This window comes from Aedes albopictus, chromosome 2 (genome assembly GCF_035046485.1).
Source record: "Aedes albopictus strain Foshan chromosome 2, AalbF5, whole genome shotgun sequence".
Taxonomy (NCBI): domain Eukaryota; kingdom Metazoa; phylum Arthropoda; class Insecta; order Diptera; family Culicidae; genus Aedes; species Aedes albopictus.
The window spans coordinates 162,618,660-162,636,940 of record NC_085137.1 but is presented as its reverse complement, the minus strand read 5'-3'; the positions used below and the strand labels follow the sequence as shown (position 1 = coordinate 162,636,940).

General features: G+C 40.6%; 1 long non-coding RNA gene across 1 annotated transcript; it reads left to right on the top strand.

Moving 5' to 3' along the window:
• Positions 1 to 2,577: 2,577 nt before the first annotated feature.
• LOC115258819 (uncharacterized) lies at positions 2,578 to 17,217 on the top strand. The gene is made up of 4 exons (XR_003893857.2): positions 2,578 to 2,668; positions 2,731 to 2,783; positions 2,847 to 3,243; positions 16,660 to 17,217. It is a non-coding gene; the product is annotated as an uncharacterized LOC115258819 (long non-coding RNA).
• Positions 17,218 to 18,281: the final 1,064 nt, after the last annotated feature.

The following is an 18,281-nucleotide window of genomic DNA, read 5'->3' as shown; positions in this document are numbered from 1 at the left end:
TGAATATAGTTTTAATGCGTGTGTAATTATTATTAAATTTTAATTCAACATTTGTAAATTAAAATCTTACTAGCCAAAGTTTGCAATGACCTAATATTTAAAATGCATATAAAAGTACGCTCTGAATGTATCAACTTGCATATACGTGCGGTCCGTTAGAAGTATTGATTTTTATTCAATACACGATACTCAAAAACTAATGGGTGTAGGAGTTGTTGTGTCAGCACTGTGAACGTGTTCCATGAGTTCCATGTGGGATACCAATGAGAGAGAAGGTGTATAGATAGGCAACCATACGACAATGTAGTCGATCTGAATAAATATATAAAGCAGTTGATTTGCAACAGCTGACTAAGCAACATGCCTTTGTTTTATTTCCTTTTCTTCCTTTCGCTCAACGTTTATCGTTGTTGCCGATAATTCGGCAGTTACTTCAATGCGGATCAATCGGACCTCATGGAACCTGAGATTATGATTGGTGAACCAGTAAAGGTGATTCCAGAAAACATGTGGAGATTGTCGTGTCCAAAAACAGTCTGGGAGTCAAGGAACTGCTGTTAAATTCAAAAGGAAGCTACGGATTGATTTGGTCGAATAAAATATGAGGTATTTGGGGAGAATGCTGACATACTAGGTAACAAAAAGACTAGTAGATAGAAGAGGAACAATTTTAAAAACAAAAACAGCTTTGGGCCGGGCACCATTGGGAAAAGCTGGTCAATTCAATGTGATGAAAATGCCAATTGGAGGGTTCAAAAGAGATAATTCTACAGCACGGGGCCTAAAAACTGTCTTCTTTGAGCAGGAACTGTCAAGTTTTTCCGCTTTAATAGCGTGCTTCGGATCCCGCGTTGCACGTTCCAATCTCGTCTAGTTTGGAAAGTCAACGCATCTCTTTATGCATAAAATACTTTGAGCTACCGGTTCGCACCTTCTGTATTTTGGACCTCACCCTGCAGTTTATTGGTTCGACTCACTTCTGTTGGAGAAATGTCACATTTTGAAGCATACGCCTACTGATATTGTGCAATTTTTATTGAGTGTGCAATTTTCATCTCACTAAATATAAACTGCACTACACAGCAAAAAAGATTGTAATAAAGCCTCGATGTAATTGCTGAAAATATGTAAAATCTACGACGTAAACGTGTTTTTAGATGTACAATCACATCGATTCGATGGTAAACTACATCTTTCAAAAAATTACACCAAAACAATGTACCCAATTTCGTTAGCATCGTATCTGTGTAATATTCTCATCGAATCAATGAGAATGTTACACAGAAACAACTGCAACCAAGTCGTTACATGACGCTGTGTAGAATTACACATAATCAATGACATATCGCATCCCCTTATGATGCGATATTGCATCTCGCAACACTGCCCTGATTGTTGCGATCGACAAACTCGCACACTGAACGAAAATCCCCGCCAGAAATTGAATGAAAATTGCCTCATCCGAGCCCCATACCTAAAATCAGATGATTTTTGGAAGTTTGTCATTCAAATGCTTATCTGACAGAATCAAAACACACGGTATAAAAATCCTTCAAAGTAACCATTATAATCATACAATTCAGAATCTAAACAAACCCAGGTGCGGATGATTATCATTCAAAACCCATACAGTCCACCGGTCGTTTTATGAATGAAATTGTTTGCAAAATATGATGTTGTTCATATAGACGTTGTTGTCTGTATTTTATTTTTTCTAATACTTTACAAAACTACTAATATTACAACCATCACAACTAGTTTGAACGAAACTAATTTCAATTGAAGTCAATTCCACGCAAACTAGTAGAATGGTTGTAATATTAGATGTTTTGAAAAAAAAAGTATAACAAACTTCCATTGTATGAATTGAACTTTATTTAGAAATTTCGTATACAGAAATCACATTTCGATTTCACTTTAATCTAACATTCACTTTTTCCACACTTCACCGAAGTCAAACACTTTTACGCGACACTTTTTCTGCGGCAATCACTTCAACTTTGCAATTTTGAACTGGCATGGCGCTCCAACAGCTAAATAAAAATCAAACTAAAACTTAATGATTTTCGGAACGGGGGTTCGATAAAGTATATTCAGCTTGATTTAGCATAATGCTCATATGTTGATTCCATCTTTTCATATTTGACTGAAATGCAGACAACAAACAAAAAAATAGAATTTAAAGAGTAAATAAAAATCCGCCATTGTTATTTAGAAAATTATTCGATCGGGATTGTCATTCAGTTTTGGGAATAAGAGCTTGAGCATACGCTCGAATGAGGATTCATTCGTTGGGCGGTGGAGATTTCCGTTCAATGGTCGAATGATTTTCGGTATGGAACACAGTGGAAAATGCTTTCAGATGATTTAGTGATGATAATTATTCACAACAAACCCCAAGCGAAAAATCATTTATGTTTGCGTCCATTTCTGTTTTATAATATTTAGGATGATTTTTATTCAGTAGAAGGCAGTAAAATCATTCTGCTGTGAAATCATTCAAAATTGAGATTCTGCGGATCTGTATCGCATTGAATGAAGAATCATTTTCCGTTCGGCGGGTGTTTTCGTTCAGTGCAGCAAAGTAAGCTGCCATGTTTATTTTTCAGCCGGGTCCGTCGGGTCGAGCGATTTTCTTCAATTTTTTGTCAAAATTACACTTGTTCAGGTAAGTTTCTTTACTTTAACTACTACTAAATTATAAATAATGATGGTTTTCTTTAAATCAAGGCAAATCTCCATCGAAAAATCTCCGGAACAACCTTTCTGTCGACATCTCAGAGGTAAGTTTTCTTTCGAATTTGATCGATAACCAGCATTGATAAATTTGGATTCGTTTTTTTCAGATTTGCTGGTGCTGTCGATCTGGTCGAATTAAAGGATAACTTGGTGTCGCTTCCACAGACCTAGTTGCCCCACCGATAATCTACCGGCTGCTCATCGGAACGGCACGAGATGGTGCATTGAAATTCTTTGTCGAACCAGCCAACTGTATAGCACAGATTGACGCTACGGCGATGAGTTTCAGGATGCATCACGGTCCCCAAGGACGGCGCAAGGTCCAGTCAGTGTGCCTAACGCATGATGTCTGCCGTGGGGACACTTCAAGATCGGAAGTATGATATCCACCAAGAAGATCTCCTGCATCGTTGTCGACAATATGGAGCAGGATGTGTAGCCCCGAGGATTGGGTCCCTCAGGAGAAGTCGGCGTAGATTCCTGGAAAGCTGCGGTCCGTTCCAGGTAAATATAGTGCGTTTAAATCGCTAGCGGTATCAAAGTAACTAAAAGAGTACGCTCGATAGTCAATACGGTGGAATCATAGACTGAAGGTGGTACTGGCTGGTCTTATGATACAACGTATAACCTGAGATCTGATACATACCACCAGCGGTTCTCATATTCCGAGTTGCGACGATTTATAAATTCTAGTAGAGTTGGGAAAGATCATTTACGTTTTGTTGTTTCTGGCATAACAACCCTATTGGGGCGGAGTCCGTTTTCTTAGCCAGTATTGACGAATTTTATGTGAAACTAGTTGTCCCGGCAAACGTACTGCCCGCCTACTGTGTTTTTTTGGCATATAGCTCCATAGGGACGTCCCTCGCAAAGTCATCAGTATGAAAGCCCCCCCATTCCTGAGACCGAAGAGGTCTCAGACCAAGCTAAGAACCTTCCCCGGCCTCAAACATACCCGCATATTCTCCGTGCAGTTGAAACCCGGAATTTTCGTCTAGCGAAGTTGGATTTTTCTCCAAATCCTTGCGTGGACCTAACTTCGGAAGTGGTGCGCTGTATAGCGGACCAAGTTTACTTTAGACATTAGACATGTTTGGCCTGATTGTTTGATTTAGATATTTTTCCAATAATTCTTCAGAATATTTTCTGAGTAGTTTTTATATTTCAAGGATTTTTCTAGAAACCCCTATGAATCCTTCCGGAATGTCTTCGAATAAATAATCCTTCAGGACTTTGAAAACAAAATGATCAAAACTCATTCGGTGATTCACAACAAGCTCCGCTACGGAGTTTTTTTTTTTAATTACCGCAAAACGGGGCGAATAGAAACACCTTCCAGCATACTTAGGCAAGTATTTCTGGAATCGTGCGTAATAAAGTCAGTTGCAAGGGTCTCAACTTTGGGTCCCACCTCCCTCTTTAATTGCTGTAATTAGGATTCAAAACTAATTTTTATTTCGTTAACTTAATTGAAAAAAGGTTGTTTGTTGCAATGGGCGAATAGAAACAGCTTTAAACAATTTTCGATATTTTTTTCAATTTCAAGACAGAAATAACTTTTAATTCAAATGAAGACCCGCATAGTGAAATACAATTTGTATTACAGTCCACACAGTATGTTTCCTTTATCTATTACTATCACTGTACCATGAACAGTTGCTTTTCTGTTGAAATCGTGAAACTCGAAGCATTCGATCACAAAGAACGGTTTATGTAGCCCATTCCAAGCTGTTACAACATATCATATTGTACAGAAATGGTCAAATAGTATAAGGATGAAAACTCGGGAGGCATGGTGGCAATATAGAATGACCTTTTCTCAAACGGTTTGTGATTATATTTGCGCAACACACTTACACCTGTGTATTTCACTGTATGTCATTTAAATTCGACAGTTTGTCAAATAGTTGCATACATTGGTATTTGTAACGCCCGGACTTTGCAGTTTGCAAATTTTATAGAAAAAAAAAACAAAATCTTTCGCGCGGTCGCTTGCCAACTGAGTGAAAAACAATTTGGAATTCGCTGCGGTTAACGGCTTGAAGCGCCTGCGGAGCGGTCTACATTATACAGAGGTAGGTTTTGCGTGATTATTTAATTTTGTTTTTGTTGGTATGTATAACTCATTGAATGAATTATTTCACAGAGTTCACGAACTTTGCGGGGTTCCGCATAAAGTCGGGTACCTAGTTCCCGCTCCAGCAGACATCACCTTGGACATCATCATTGCCCATCGAGGAGGTGGTTTCATGAACTCGGATTTATACGTTGAGGACATTCGGACAAAAGTGATGCGTTTTGGACGGGGTCTTGAGGATGAGATCGAGGATAAATATGAATGAATGAATAAAAAAATCACCGAAAATAATTAGCTTTTTATTTTAACGGTTTCAATACAATATAACCGTATGCCATACATTTTAAATACCATAGACGACAATAAATCAATAATACCACATACATTGATCATTCTTATTCCTGTTTTATTGTTTAACTGCTCTTTAACTATTTGCTATGCAGTGCATTTTTTGAAAAAGTGGATAATAAATTGACCGTATCCTTTACTGTTTTGCGAAAAATTTGTTCGAGAAAATGAGCGATTTTTTATGGTAACCTATCTTAACCGCCTATTCTACATACTGTAATTTGGCGGATTACCATTTGTCAAACTGGCAAATCTGTACATGGAATGGTTATCTTACTGTTATCTCGGACAGTTTGGTGAATGGGTAAATGACAATTACTAATAGTCATCTACAGTATGAGAAACGTTGCATTTACAGTTGGTGATTATGCGGGGACTCAATTATAATAATTCAACAAGTGAAGAAAAAATGTCGAAAAATACTTTAATCTGTGAATACACACCAAATCAATAAAACGCAATTTCAATGGCGGAAGTTTTTTTTTGACTATAAATCGATACTTTGCTTTTAAAAAATTTTACAAAAAAAATAACGGAATAATCATACCATAAAAGGTTTATTGAAACTCTGGTAGCATCCAACTAGCTAATGGGAATATGTTTTGATGAATTTTAAAACATAATTGCCATATTTTTTACGATAAGCTATTTGTTTCTATTCTATTTTACGGTATACTGAGAATTTCTCCAAGAACAACAACCAATTTTTCGATGTTTTAAAAAACTTACAGATAATTCATTAGAAAGTTCTGCCGAAGAATCCCCATAAGTTTCTGCGAGGATACTTTACTGTACGAGGATTCCTGCAAATATCCAGGGTTTGCTCTAAGTTTTGCTTATAGAATTTTTTAAATGATAACTACAGAAAATGTGAGTTTCTCGGAGAAATCCTCAAGAAAATTTTCTGAAGAATTATCTGGGTATCCAGCTATTCCTTCGAGGATATCTCCACGACTTTCTGAAATGTCCTCCAATAATACACTCAGATTTCCCCTGAAATTTCCCAGGATTCTTGTTAGGGAGTTCTTCCAAAGATTTGGTCAAATTACCTCAGAAATTTGTTCCAATATTCCTCCGAGGATTTCTCTCTAGGAATCTTTTTGGTCACTCCATGATGAATATTCTTTCGAAAAAAATTCCTGACATACTTCCAAAACACTTTAAAAAAGTTTTCCAGTACTTCTCCCGCAACCTACTCCAGCCAATTTCTTCAGAAATTCTTCAGTGTTTCCTCCACAGATCTAGAAAAACTTGCAATTATTATTATTATTATTATTATTTATTAAAGAGGTTTTAACTTGAGTCATTCGCCTCTGCAAAAACAAACTTAAAGTTAAGCTTAAATTCTATCTAACAACTGACATTTTTTCAAAAAGGTAATTAATTTTTCCTCGTTGAAGCTGAGAATGTTGCTGATGTCCGCGTCCAGCTGAGCTTCTATCCTTTCTGTTTCGTACTTACGACTTGCAATGATTCCTCCGGATTTTTTTTTTTCAGATGAGTCCTTCAGAAATTCTTGTATAAATTCTTACATAAATTTATCACAAAGTTCTCTCGAAGAAATGTCCAGAAATTTTTTCATAGGTTTCTCCACAAATTATTTGATGTGTTTCGTTTACATTTATTCAGAAGTAAAGGAACTCTTTGAGGAATTATAAAAGGAAATCTTGGGAGGATTTCCAGAAAGAGATGCTGCAGGAATCTAAAAGAAAATTTCTAGAGGAATCCTACAGAAACAAGCTCCAGCATAATTCCTAGAAGGAAGTTTTGAAAGCATTGAAGAATCCCAAAAGAAACTTCTGAAAGAATCGCAAAAAAAACTCTTTGAACTTCAGAGAAATCCCACAAAGAACTCTGTTCAAAGCCAAGTACCAATTACAGTTCCCCCCTGAGGAAGACTCTATCCTCGTGTCGAGACGTCGGGTGAATAATAAAACTCGTTTTTTGAAGCCTAAGACTGCGTAGCCGTTAATCTATAGACTTTTTCAAAAAAAATATTCAAATTTCTCCGATGGTTTCTCCAAAAATTTATATGAAGATTACGCTATAAATTCCATGAAAAGTTCCTCGAGGAATTCCTTCGTGTATTGCTCCAAAAATTTCTCTGGCTTAAATTTCCATTAAAATTCCGTCTGAAATTTCTCTAAGGACACATCCAGAAATGTATCCGAATGTTGGATTCCTTCAGAAAATTTCTGCAAAGATTACCACAAACTAATCCACCGATTTCTCTATGGATTTCGTCAGGAACTTCTCTTCAGTTTCCTCCAGAGATTTCCTCAAGGGCCCCTGCACTGATTTCTTAAAACAATTCTTCAAGCACTAAGGACTGTATCGGAAATTAACTATAAACGTTCACAATTGCCTGAAAAATAATGTGTTCGAAATAAACATAACTTTATTTTTGGAGATATATTCTTTTCCAGAATGCTCATGATATAGGAAAATTATATTTCAGATAATCATGAAAAAAATCATCTTCAGATTTCTATTAGAATAACTTCAAGGATTCCGCCATAATTTTCTCCATGTTCCTCCAAAAAATACTCTGAAGAATCTTTTAAAAATTTCTGCGAGTGTTTCGCCAAAAATTTCTTTGTAATTATAACGATCTCTCCGTGCAAGATATTTTTTCAAGGAACCTTCCACGAATTTCTTGGTGGGCATAAATATATTCGAAGAATAGTCCAGAAACTCCTGCAATGAGTATGTGTTCCAAAATTTTCTCCACGGATTTCTATAAGAATATCATCGACGATTCCTCTAACTATTTATTCAGGAATTCATATGAGAATTCAGGGAATTTCTTAAAGGATTTCTCCAGAAACTATTAAGTTGATTCATCCAGAAATTCGTTCATTATTCTTATGGTATTTTCACCAAGAGTCTCTTAAAAATTTCCCTAAAAATTTACCACGAAATTTTTCGGGTATTCTTCCAGAAGTTTGTCGAAATTCCTCCAAAAATCTTTCTGAAATTCCTCCAAAGGCTGGTCTAGAGGACCCATAAAAAATCCTCCACGGACTCTTTCACAAATTTCTTCGAGATTTCCTCCAAAAATTTCTTTAGGATTCTCCAAAAAATCTTTAGAGAATTCTTCAAAATAATCCTCATGATTTTTTCCTAGAATTTGTTTTGAAATTTTTCTTTCGAAACTCTTACGATGATTCTTCTATAAGAATTTCTTTAAGGATTCAATCTGAAGTTTCTCCAGGAATTTATCAGAGATTTCCTACAGAAATTCTTCCAAGGATTCTTCCGGGAGTTTTACCGAGGATTGTTCCACAAATAACTGTGAGGAATTCATTTTTCTCTGGTTATTTATTCAGAAATATTTTCCGTGAGACTTTCGAAAAAAATCTTTGAGGATTTCTCCGATAGTTTCTTAACAAATTACATAAAAACTTATTGTTCTGGAAATTTATCCAAATTTTTTAAATAATTTCTTTCATCAGAGATTTCTTGAAGTGTTTATTTAAGGTTTCTCCATATTTTTTCCAAGAATCTGCAGGGATTACTCAGAATAATTTTCCAAAAATTCCAATAGTATTCCTTAAAAAAATCTTCCATAGATTCCTACAGAAATTTCTTCGATGATTTCTGCAGTGATTATTACTGATTTTTCCGCACACTTAAAAAAATATCCATGATTTCTTTGGCAATTTCTCCAGGAATTCTTATGAAGATTTCTCAACAAATTTCTTAAAAGGATTTTCCAGACATTAAAAAAAAAAAAAGACACGGACACGTTGAGTACTTCCAGTGAGCTATTCGCTCTTTGAAGGAAGCACGACACTAGACAACGGACTAGCATGCAACGCCCAGTGGCACAGCCGAAAACTTTTCCTAACAGCTGCGGCGGGAATCGAACCCGCGCTCCTAGCACGATGCGACTAAATGCTTGGTGACACTAGCCGCACGACCACGAAGCCACACATTTCTGCGATGATTGTTCCAAAAAATACTTAACTTTTTTTATGGGATTCCTTGGGAATTCCTCCAGGAGTTTCTTGGGAATTCCTCCAAGAGTTCATCGGGAATTCCTCGGGAATTTCTTCTGAAGTTCCTCGGGAATCCCTCCAGCAGTTCCTTTGAAATACAACTAGGAGTTCCTCAGAAATTCCTCCAGCAATTTATCAAGAATATCTCCAGAAATTCCTCGGGAATTGCTTCAGAAGTCCCTCGGAAATTCCTCTTGGAGTTCCTCGGGAATTACTGCAGGAGTTTCTAGCGAATTGCTTCAGCAGCTCCTCAGGGGTCTTTGCAGAAGTTCCGCCAGGAATTTCTTGAAAATTCCTTCAGGAGTTCTTCGGGAATTTCTTCAGAAGTTCCTCTGAAATTCCTTTGAGAGTTCCTCGGGAATTCCTCAAAAAGTTCATCGCTAATTCTTCCAGGAGTTCCTCAAGAACTCCTTTTGAAGTTCCTCGGATATTTCTCCAGGAGTCCTCGGGAATACTTCCTGACGTTCTTCGGGAATTCCTCCGGCTGTTCCTCTGAACTCCTCAAGGGGTTCCTCGGTAATTCTTCCAAGAGTTCCTCGGGAATTCCTCCAGGAGTTCCTTGGAAATTCCTCCAAGAGTTCCTCGGGAATTCTTCCTGAAGTTCTTCGAGAATTCCTCCAAGAGCTCTGCTCACATTCGTCCAAAAGTTCCTCTGGAACTCCTTCAGGAGTTTCTCGGGAATTCCTCCACTAGTTCCTTGGAAATTCAATCAGGAGTTCCTCGGCAACTCTTCCAAGAGTTCCTCGGAAATTCCTCCAGGACTTCCTCTGGAATTCATCCTGAAGTTCTTAGGGAATTTCTCCAAGAGCTCTTCTAGCATTCCTCCAAGAGCTCCTCGGGAATTCCTCCAGGAATTCCTTGGGAATTCTTTCAGGAGTTCTTCGGGAATTTCGTCAGAAGTTCCTCTGAAATTCCTTTAGGAGTTCCTCGAGAATTCTTCCAGGAGTTCCTCGAGAATTCCTTTTGGAGCTCCTCAAGAATTCTTCCAGGAGTTCCACGAGAATTCTCCAATTCCTTCAGAAGTTCCTCGAATATTTCTCCAGGAGTTCCTCGGGAATACTTCCTGACGTTCTTCGGGAATTTCTCCTGGTGTTCCTCCTCAAAGAGTTCCTCGGGAATTCTTCCAAGAGTTCCTCGGGAATTCCTCCAGGAGTTCCTTGGAAATTCCTCCAAGAGTTGTTGCAGGTAACTGTCGAGGGGGGAGGGAATGGAAGCCCTCGATCAGCCCCGGATAGCTCAACAAAGATAGGGCACACAAAACTGATCAAAATCCGAATTTTAAGGCTTTATAACGTACAGTATTTATTAGACATATTGTCTTCCTACAACCTACTGACAAGATCTTCTATCTCAGTCGATAGTCAACCATCACATACGACGGACGCATTTCTTTGTCTCTCGCTATTGTTCGTACCGGTGGAATAATGTGCAGTGCGCGTAAAAACACCCTGGTGATCGATTTTAGTGTTCTTCCAACACGACCAGATGTTGCAAAGGTGCAACATTTTTTGGAGAATGAGCTGAAGCTCAATTATGCAGATGTAATTAGCATTCAGTTACATCATCTCCGCAACTGCGTTCTTATTGAAATGAAGTCGCATGAGATCGCTTCGCGCTACCAATCGCAACACAATTGGAAGCGTAAAATGCTTTGTGACGGCACAGAATTTCGAGTTCCCGTCTACCTGGACTGTGCTGCAGTGACGGTTAGGGTGCACAACCTTCCCCCGTCGATGAGCCACTCCACCATTCGGGACTACATGATGAAGTTTGGAGAGGTGATTACAATCCGGAATGAGACCTGGAAACATTACTTCCCCGGAATACCGAACGGCGTGCGGGTTCTTCGAATGAATTTGCTCCGCGAAATTCCTTCCTACATCACAATCGACCAAGAAGAAACTATGGTTTCTTACGAAAATCAGCCCAAATCGTGCCGCCACTGCAACCAACCGGCTCATCCAGGCAAAAGATGTCTTGAATCGAGCACCCCAGCCCGCAATAAATCAGCCCCACCGTTAGCACCATCAAATTCTACCGCTGGAATTTTCAATCCAGAGGACTTTCCTCCCATCAACAACACACAACAAGCATCATCACCTATGCCAACTGAAGCAAAACAACAAAACGAAGACGAGTGGACCGATATTGACGACAATGACAACAATACATCGAGCTCATCGGATTACAACGAGGCTACAAATAAGCGACGACGATCGAAGCGAAATAAAGAAGATGGTGAATCGAAAAAAATGTGCTCGGACCAGTGTTTCCCAAACACCGGTCAACCGGAAAGCATCGTCTGTAAAAATAGGAAAGTTTTTAATTACAACAAAAATTGTAAAGCATGAATCGCGGCTCTGTAAAGCTGTATACGGCGTATGAGCCTTCAAATAAACGGAATAGATAAAAAAAAAAAAGATCTTCTATCTGTGCGCGCTTTTCTTTCCTACTCTAACATGATTTTCTTAGCCTACTCACGCTTTTCCTTGGGTGCACCCATTCTTCGGCCGCCACCGTTTCGCCCCGGTCTCCTCGCTCCGGTTCAGCGCCACCAAAAGTTGCGCCTTTACTGGGCCCGCCGATTCTTGCTCCGAACCCATCCAGTCGTGGATTCCATCGGCTCATGGATGCTCCGCACCCGATCTTGCTGGCGATGCCGTCGACGAGACCAACGCACTGGCCTCTGCTCTCCTCTCCGTTCTTCCTACGACCGAATCGTCCTTTCCGCGAACGATGGCAATCGTCCGTGATCGATGGAGCTTGGCAGGATGAAGAGCCTACAGACCTCGCAGCTTCTGCCTTACTGGCCGTCAGTTCCGTGGCCAAGCCTCTCGCCTCTGAACACCGAAAGCCTCAACTCGAGCCGCGAGCTTGTTTTCTTAGCTATTTGGAACCTGGAAGTAAGGGCCCTGATGCGATATACCGTTAGCCTCTGAATGTTATTATCTCGCTTTCGTAACCTACTTCTCGTAGAAGGCCTTTCGAAGCTCAAGGGTTGCTGAAGCTCGCTGAGTCCTAACGGACGGGACTGATCCTCCACTTCCGCACGAGGCTCCGTGCCGCATTCCTAGCCTGCGGATCAAAACTCGAGTGATTGATTGTTCCCTTCTAGATCGCCTTTGACTTACCGCCCAGGCAGGATATTGTGTATTCCGTCCTGTCTAGCCTTCTTCCTGGTTCAGCGTTCCGCTACCGGGGATGATGCTTTTCGTGCTAATCTGCTAGATCGACAGGGGTCTTCTATTCTCCAAATTTCGTTATCGACACGTGGGAGACAATGTCGGCACTGTATGTACGGGTCGATATTTAAACAATGGGGTCCTCTGACGACAATAAGTTGCTTACCTTGTTTCCGGCCCTACGCTATTCTCGGCTTTCCGGACCTAGCTTCGCCGGAACGTTAATCCTCCGCTATCTTCGCCGGAACGTTGTTCCTCCGCACCGATGAGAAAGATGGTCGTGCGACTGCTGCGTCGTATTTGGTGGTTTCTAGCACGGACAACTTCGTCCGATCGGTCACGCGGTCGAAGTGGCTTTTGTTTTCCCGGCTTTTGTCTTCCCGTGCCGTGCTTTTCAGTTGGCGTAGCCTCGTGAGAATTTCCGAAGCGGTGACGTCTGTCTCCTATGTAGAGGTGTGCTGCTTGGTGACGTTTAGAGGTTGGCGTCGATGTTTGTCGGAATCCCCTGAGGGGCGCGCTGATGGTGGCGTGCTTGGCGACCTCTTTATGTCAGTGCATGTACTGTACACTTTTAAATTACTTTAGCCTATTCAGTGTTCAACCTCAACTAAACTGTACTTATACGCAACAGAGTTCCTCGGGAATTCTTCCTGAAGTTCTTCGAGAATTCCTCCAAGAGCTATGCTCACATTTGTCCAAAAGTTCCTCTGGAACTCCTTCAGGAGTTTCTCGGGAATTCCTCCACTAGTTCCTTGGAAATTCAATCAGGAGTTCCTCGGCAACTCCTCCAAGAGTTCCTCGGAAATTCTTCCAGGACTTCCTCTGGAATTCATCCTGAAGTTCTTAGGGGATTTCTCCAAGAGCTCTTCTAGCATTCCTCCAAGAGCTCCTCGGGAATTCCTCCAGGAATTCCTTGGGAATTCTTTCAGGAGTTCTTCGGGAATTTCGTCAGAAGTTCCTCTGAAATTCCTTTAGGAGTTCCTCGAGAATTCCTTTTGGAGTTCCTCAAGAATTCTTCCAGGAATTCTCGAGAATTCTCCAATTCCTTCAGAAGTTCCTCGAATATTTCTCCAGGAGTTCCTCGGGAATACTTCCTGAAGTTCTTCGGGAATTTCTCCTGGTGTTCCTCCTCAAAGAGTTCCTCGGGAATTCTTCCAAGAGTTCCTCGGGGATTCCTCCAGGAGTTCCTTGGAAATTCCTCCAAGAGTGCCTCGGGAATTCTTCCTGAAGTTCTTCGAGAATTCCTCCAAAAGCTCTGCTGACATTCGTCCAAAAGTTCCTCGGGAACTCCTTCAGGAGTTTCTAGGGAATTCCTCCACTAGTTCCTTGGCGATTCAACCAGAAGTTCTTCGGCAACTCCTCCAAGAGTTCCTCGGAAATTCCTCCAGGACTTCCTCGGGAATTCATGGTGAAGTTGGTAGGGAATTCCTCCAAGAGCTCTTCTAGCATTCCTCCAAGAGCTCCTCGGGAATTCCTCCACGAGTTCCTTGGGAATTCTTTCAGGAGTTCTTCGGGAATTTCTCCAGAAGTTCCTCTGAAATTCCTTTAGGAGTTCCTCGAGAATTCTTCCAGGAGTTCCTCGAGAATTCCTTTTGAAGTTCCTCGGAAATTCCTCCAAGAGTTCCTCGAGAATTCTTCCAGGAGTTCCTCGAGAATTCTCCAATTCCTTCAGAAGTTCCTCAGATTCTTCGGGAATTCCTCCTGGTGTTCCTCTGAATACCTCAAGAAGTTCTTCGGGTATTATTCCAAGAGTTCCTCGGGAATTTCTCCAGGAGTTCCTCGGGAATTCTTCCTGACGTTCTTCGAGAATTCCTTCAAGAGCTCCATTCATAACATACTTCCAAGAGTTACTCGGGAGTTCCTTCAGGAGTTTCTCGAGAATTCCTCCAGCAGTTCCTTGGAAATTCAATCAGGAGTTCCTCGGCAACTCCTCCAAGAGTTCCTCAGAAATTCCTCCAGGACTTCCTCGGAAACTCATTCTGAAGTTCTTAGGGAATTCCTCCAAGAGCTCTTCTAGCATCCCAAGGAGCAGAAGTAGCTGAACAACAGGTTTTTAAGCTAAAGTTTGCTTAATAGTGATTTGTTCCACTCTTATGCAGCAAAAATGTTTGTTGGGATTCCTCCAAGAGCTCCTCGGGAATTCTTCCAGGAGTTCCTTGGGAATTCCTCCAGGAGTTCTTTGGGAATTCCTCCAGGAGTTCCTTGGGGATTCCTCAGAGTTCCTCGGGAATTCCTTCTGAAGTTCCTCGGGAATTCCTTCAGAAGTTCCTCGGGAATTCCTTTAGCAGTTCCTCGAAAATTTCTCCAGCAGTTCCTCAGGAATATCTCCAGAAGTTCCTCAGGAATTGCTTCAGAAGTTCCTCGGAAATTCCTCCTGGAGTTCCTCAAGAATTGCTGCAGGAGTTTCTCGTGAATTGCTCCAGCAGCTCCTCAGGTATTTCTCCAAAAAATCCTCCAGGAATTTCATGGAAATTTCTTCAAGAGTTCTTCGGGAATTTCTTCAGAAGTTCCTCTGAAGTTCCTTTAGGAGTTCCTCGGGAATTCCTCAAAGAGTTCATCGCTAATTCTTCCAGGAGTTCCTCAGAAATTTCTTGTGAAATTCCTCGGGAGTTGCTTCAGGAGTTCCTTAGGAATTGCTCCAGAAGCTCCTTGGGGATTCCTCTAGGAAGTTCTCAGAAATTTTTCAGGGGTCCCCCAGAAGTTCCTCGTGCCTCCAGGAGTTTCATGAAAATTTCTCGCAGAGCTCCTCAGGAATTTCTCAAGAATTTCCTCGAAGATTCATCCAGGAGTTCCTAGGAATTTATCACCAAGAGTTCCTCTGAAATTACTCCTCGAGAATTCAACCAGGGGTTCCTCATTTTTTTGTGAATTTCAATTGCAGGAGTTGCAAATTCCTCCAGCAGTTCCTCAGGAATATCTCCAGAAGTTCCTCGGGAATTGCTTTAGGACTCGCTCGGAAATTCCTTCTGGAGCTCCTTGGGAATTGCTGCAGGAGTTCTTCGGGAATTGCTCTATTAGCTCCTTAGAAATTCCTACAGGAATTTCTAGGAAATTCCACCAAGATTGTTTATGAAAATTCCTCCAAGATTTTTTGGAATTTCCTTCGGGAGTTCCTCGGGATTTTTTTTAGAAGTTCTTCGAGAATTTCTTCAGGAGTTCTCAGGAAACATTATCAGGAGTTCTTTGGAAATTCCTCCAAGTGTTCTTCGGAATCCTCCAATTCCTCCAGAAGTTTCTCGGTAATTGCTCCAGGAGTTCCTCGATAATTGTTCCAGGATTTCTTCGGGAATTGCTTCAGGAGTTCCTAGGTAATTGCTCCAGAAGTTTCTTGGGAATCTCCTGGACGATCTCCAGAAGAACTCCAGTAGAAAGTCCCAAAACATCCCTATTCAGTTCTGGACGAATTCCCAAGGAACTTTTGAAAGAATTCCAGAGCAGCTGCTGGAGAAATCCCTGAGGAATTCCCGAGGAACTATTTGAAGAATTCCCGAAGAACACCGAGCATCTTCTAGACTTCTGGAGGGATTCCTGAGTAGCAGTTGAAGGAATTGTAGTAGACCTGCGGGAGGAATTCCCGAGGAACTCCTGAAGAAATTCCCGAGAAACTGTTGGAAGATCTCCCGAGGCACTCCTGGAAAAAAATCTTGAAGAAATCCCGAGGAACTTCTGCAGGAAATCACTAAGAACTCCTGGGGGATTCCCCAAAGTCCTCATGCAGAAATTCCATGATAAACTCCTGCAGATATTCCCGAGAAAGGAATAACCTTAGAACTTCAGGATTATTCCTCGAATAACTCCTGGACGTATTCCAGAGAAGCTCTTGGTGGAATTCGCGGGAAACTTCCGGAGAAATTACCGAGAAACCCTGGAGGAATTCCCGAAGAACTCCTTGAGGAATTTCCGGAGACCTACAGAAATTCCTGGAGAAACTCGTGCATAAATATCTAAGAAAGGAATAATCTTGGAATTCTTGGATGAACCAGCAAAGAGCTCTGGGAAGAGCTCCTGGAAAAATAGCACCAATCGGTGAAGTACTAGAGTTAAATTTTAGTATGGTGAGAAGATAAATTCTCCGTTTCTGCACAAAAAGTGTGGGTATTATGATTCCTTGCCTAATTTAATGCTGTTTGAACATATTGAGCAACTACTGGCACGATGGATTTCCTAGCAAAACAGGCACCGAGATTACACTAGGAAAACATCTTGCCTTACTCTTGCTTTGACTAATTTCTACAAAATTAGTTATTTAATCCGAATTTAATCAAACAATGATTAATGCTAATGATTATTAATGAATATTTGTATATTTCAGAATGACGATGCCGCTGTCTTCATGCGGTACTTTATTCACCGCTGCCGTCAGAATGGTCACCTCAGCTACTTTGTGCACGCAGAACCAACTTTAATTGTTATATAATAATTATTCTTATAAATTATTATTAAATTATTTCAATTTTATAAAACAAAATCTACTATAAAAATAAAAGTTCCATCTAAAATATACTTTTTCTGATTTTCCTCCTGAATGGCTGATTAAATTGTATTTGATCTTATTTCGACTTAAATTTTGTGTATCTTAAATGCCCTAGTGGTTTTTCAGCTACACATTTTTTTTCGTCGAAAAAAGATGAAATTCAATTTAATCATCCATTCAGGAGAATTGGCAAGCGTTTACATCGTTTCCTTGAGTACATTGCAAGGATTACATCGTACCGTGTACGTCGAATAAATTACATCGAAAGAATTACGTCGGATCTGTTTATTACATCAACAGCCGTCGAGTACATCGGGCTGTGTAATATTAATCAATCGATGTAACGACCTGGTTGCAGCGATTTCGATGTAATATTCAACAACTTTTTTTGCTGTGTAGAGTCTAGAAATTCATGCAATCGTCAATACTGCGCAAAACATTATTCTCTGCTCAAACATGGCTGCTACTTCTAGATTTGATTCCGAAATTACCTTTCAGAACTGGAGTTTGACTAGCGTGTGAATCATCAGTCGATCTTCAGCAAAAAAAACGCATACGAACATCGAATGATGCGCGTTCTGGGGGGGGCGATGTAAAAGTAGTCCGGTTTTGTGGATGATTCTCATTTTGTTGACTTTCTCTCTCAAAGAGCGAATGACGGGTGACCCGTCGACGGGAACCGATCGCTTTGCAAAATCATCCGATATGGCTATGATTTATCATTCGGTTGCTGTAATCATTCGAAAGTGAATATTCACATATATGTTTCACAGTTCGGGTGAGGTGGAATGACAGATAATTCGCTTTTGGGAGGATGTTTTTGTTCAGTGTACCGTATTACCCCGCTAATACGACACCGACTGTTGTCGTATAACCGGGGTAAACTTTTAATTCGACAAACTGGTCACCCTACACCACCATGCTCATTGAAATTTGGCAACTCTATTTTTGTTTTTGTTTTGATTTCCGGATTTGGAATGAAACATAATTTCATCAAATATTGCGGTGGCGCGAATGAAAAGCTCGTTCTTTCTACGATTGTTGCCATCCTCAGTTCATTCCGGTTGGTCTCCAGGCGGTTTGGGTGTTGAATAGCACCAACTCAGAACTTTGCGAAATTTGCGGCTGCAAGAGGAGTTGCTGCGGGTGCGAGTATAAGCGCAATATCAAACTGTTTTGCATTTACAGTGTACATCGCTGTGACATTTGAACACTTTTTATTATGTTTCCAGTTCAAAACCGAATTAGCGACATTTTTTCTTTGACTTCCGCTGCTTTTGCCTTGCGTCAAACACAATGTCGGAAGTGGGGCGCTGTATTGTACACCTGGTGCTCTATACAGCGCCCCACTTCCGACATTGTGTTTGACGCAAGACAAAAGCAGCGGAAGTCAAAGAAAAAATGTCGCTAATTCGGTTTTGAACTGGAAACATAATAATTCGACATTTCTGGAGCTCGAT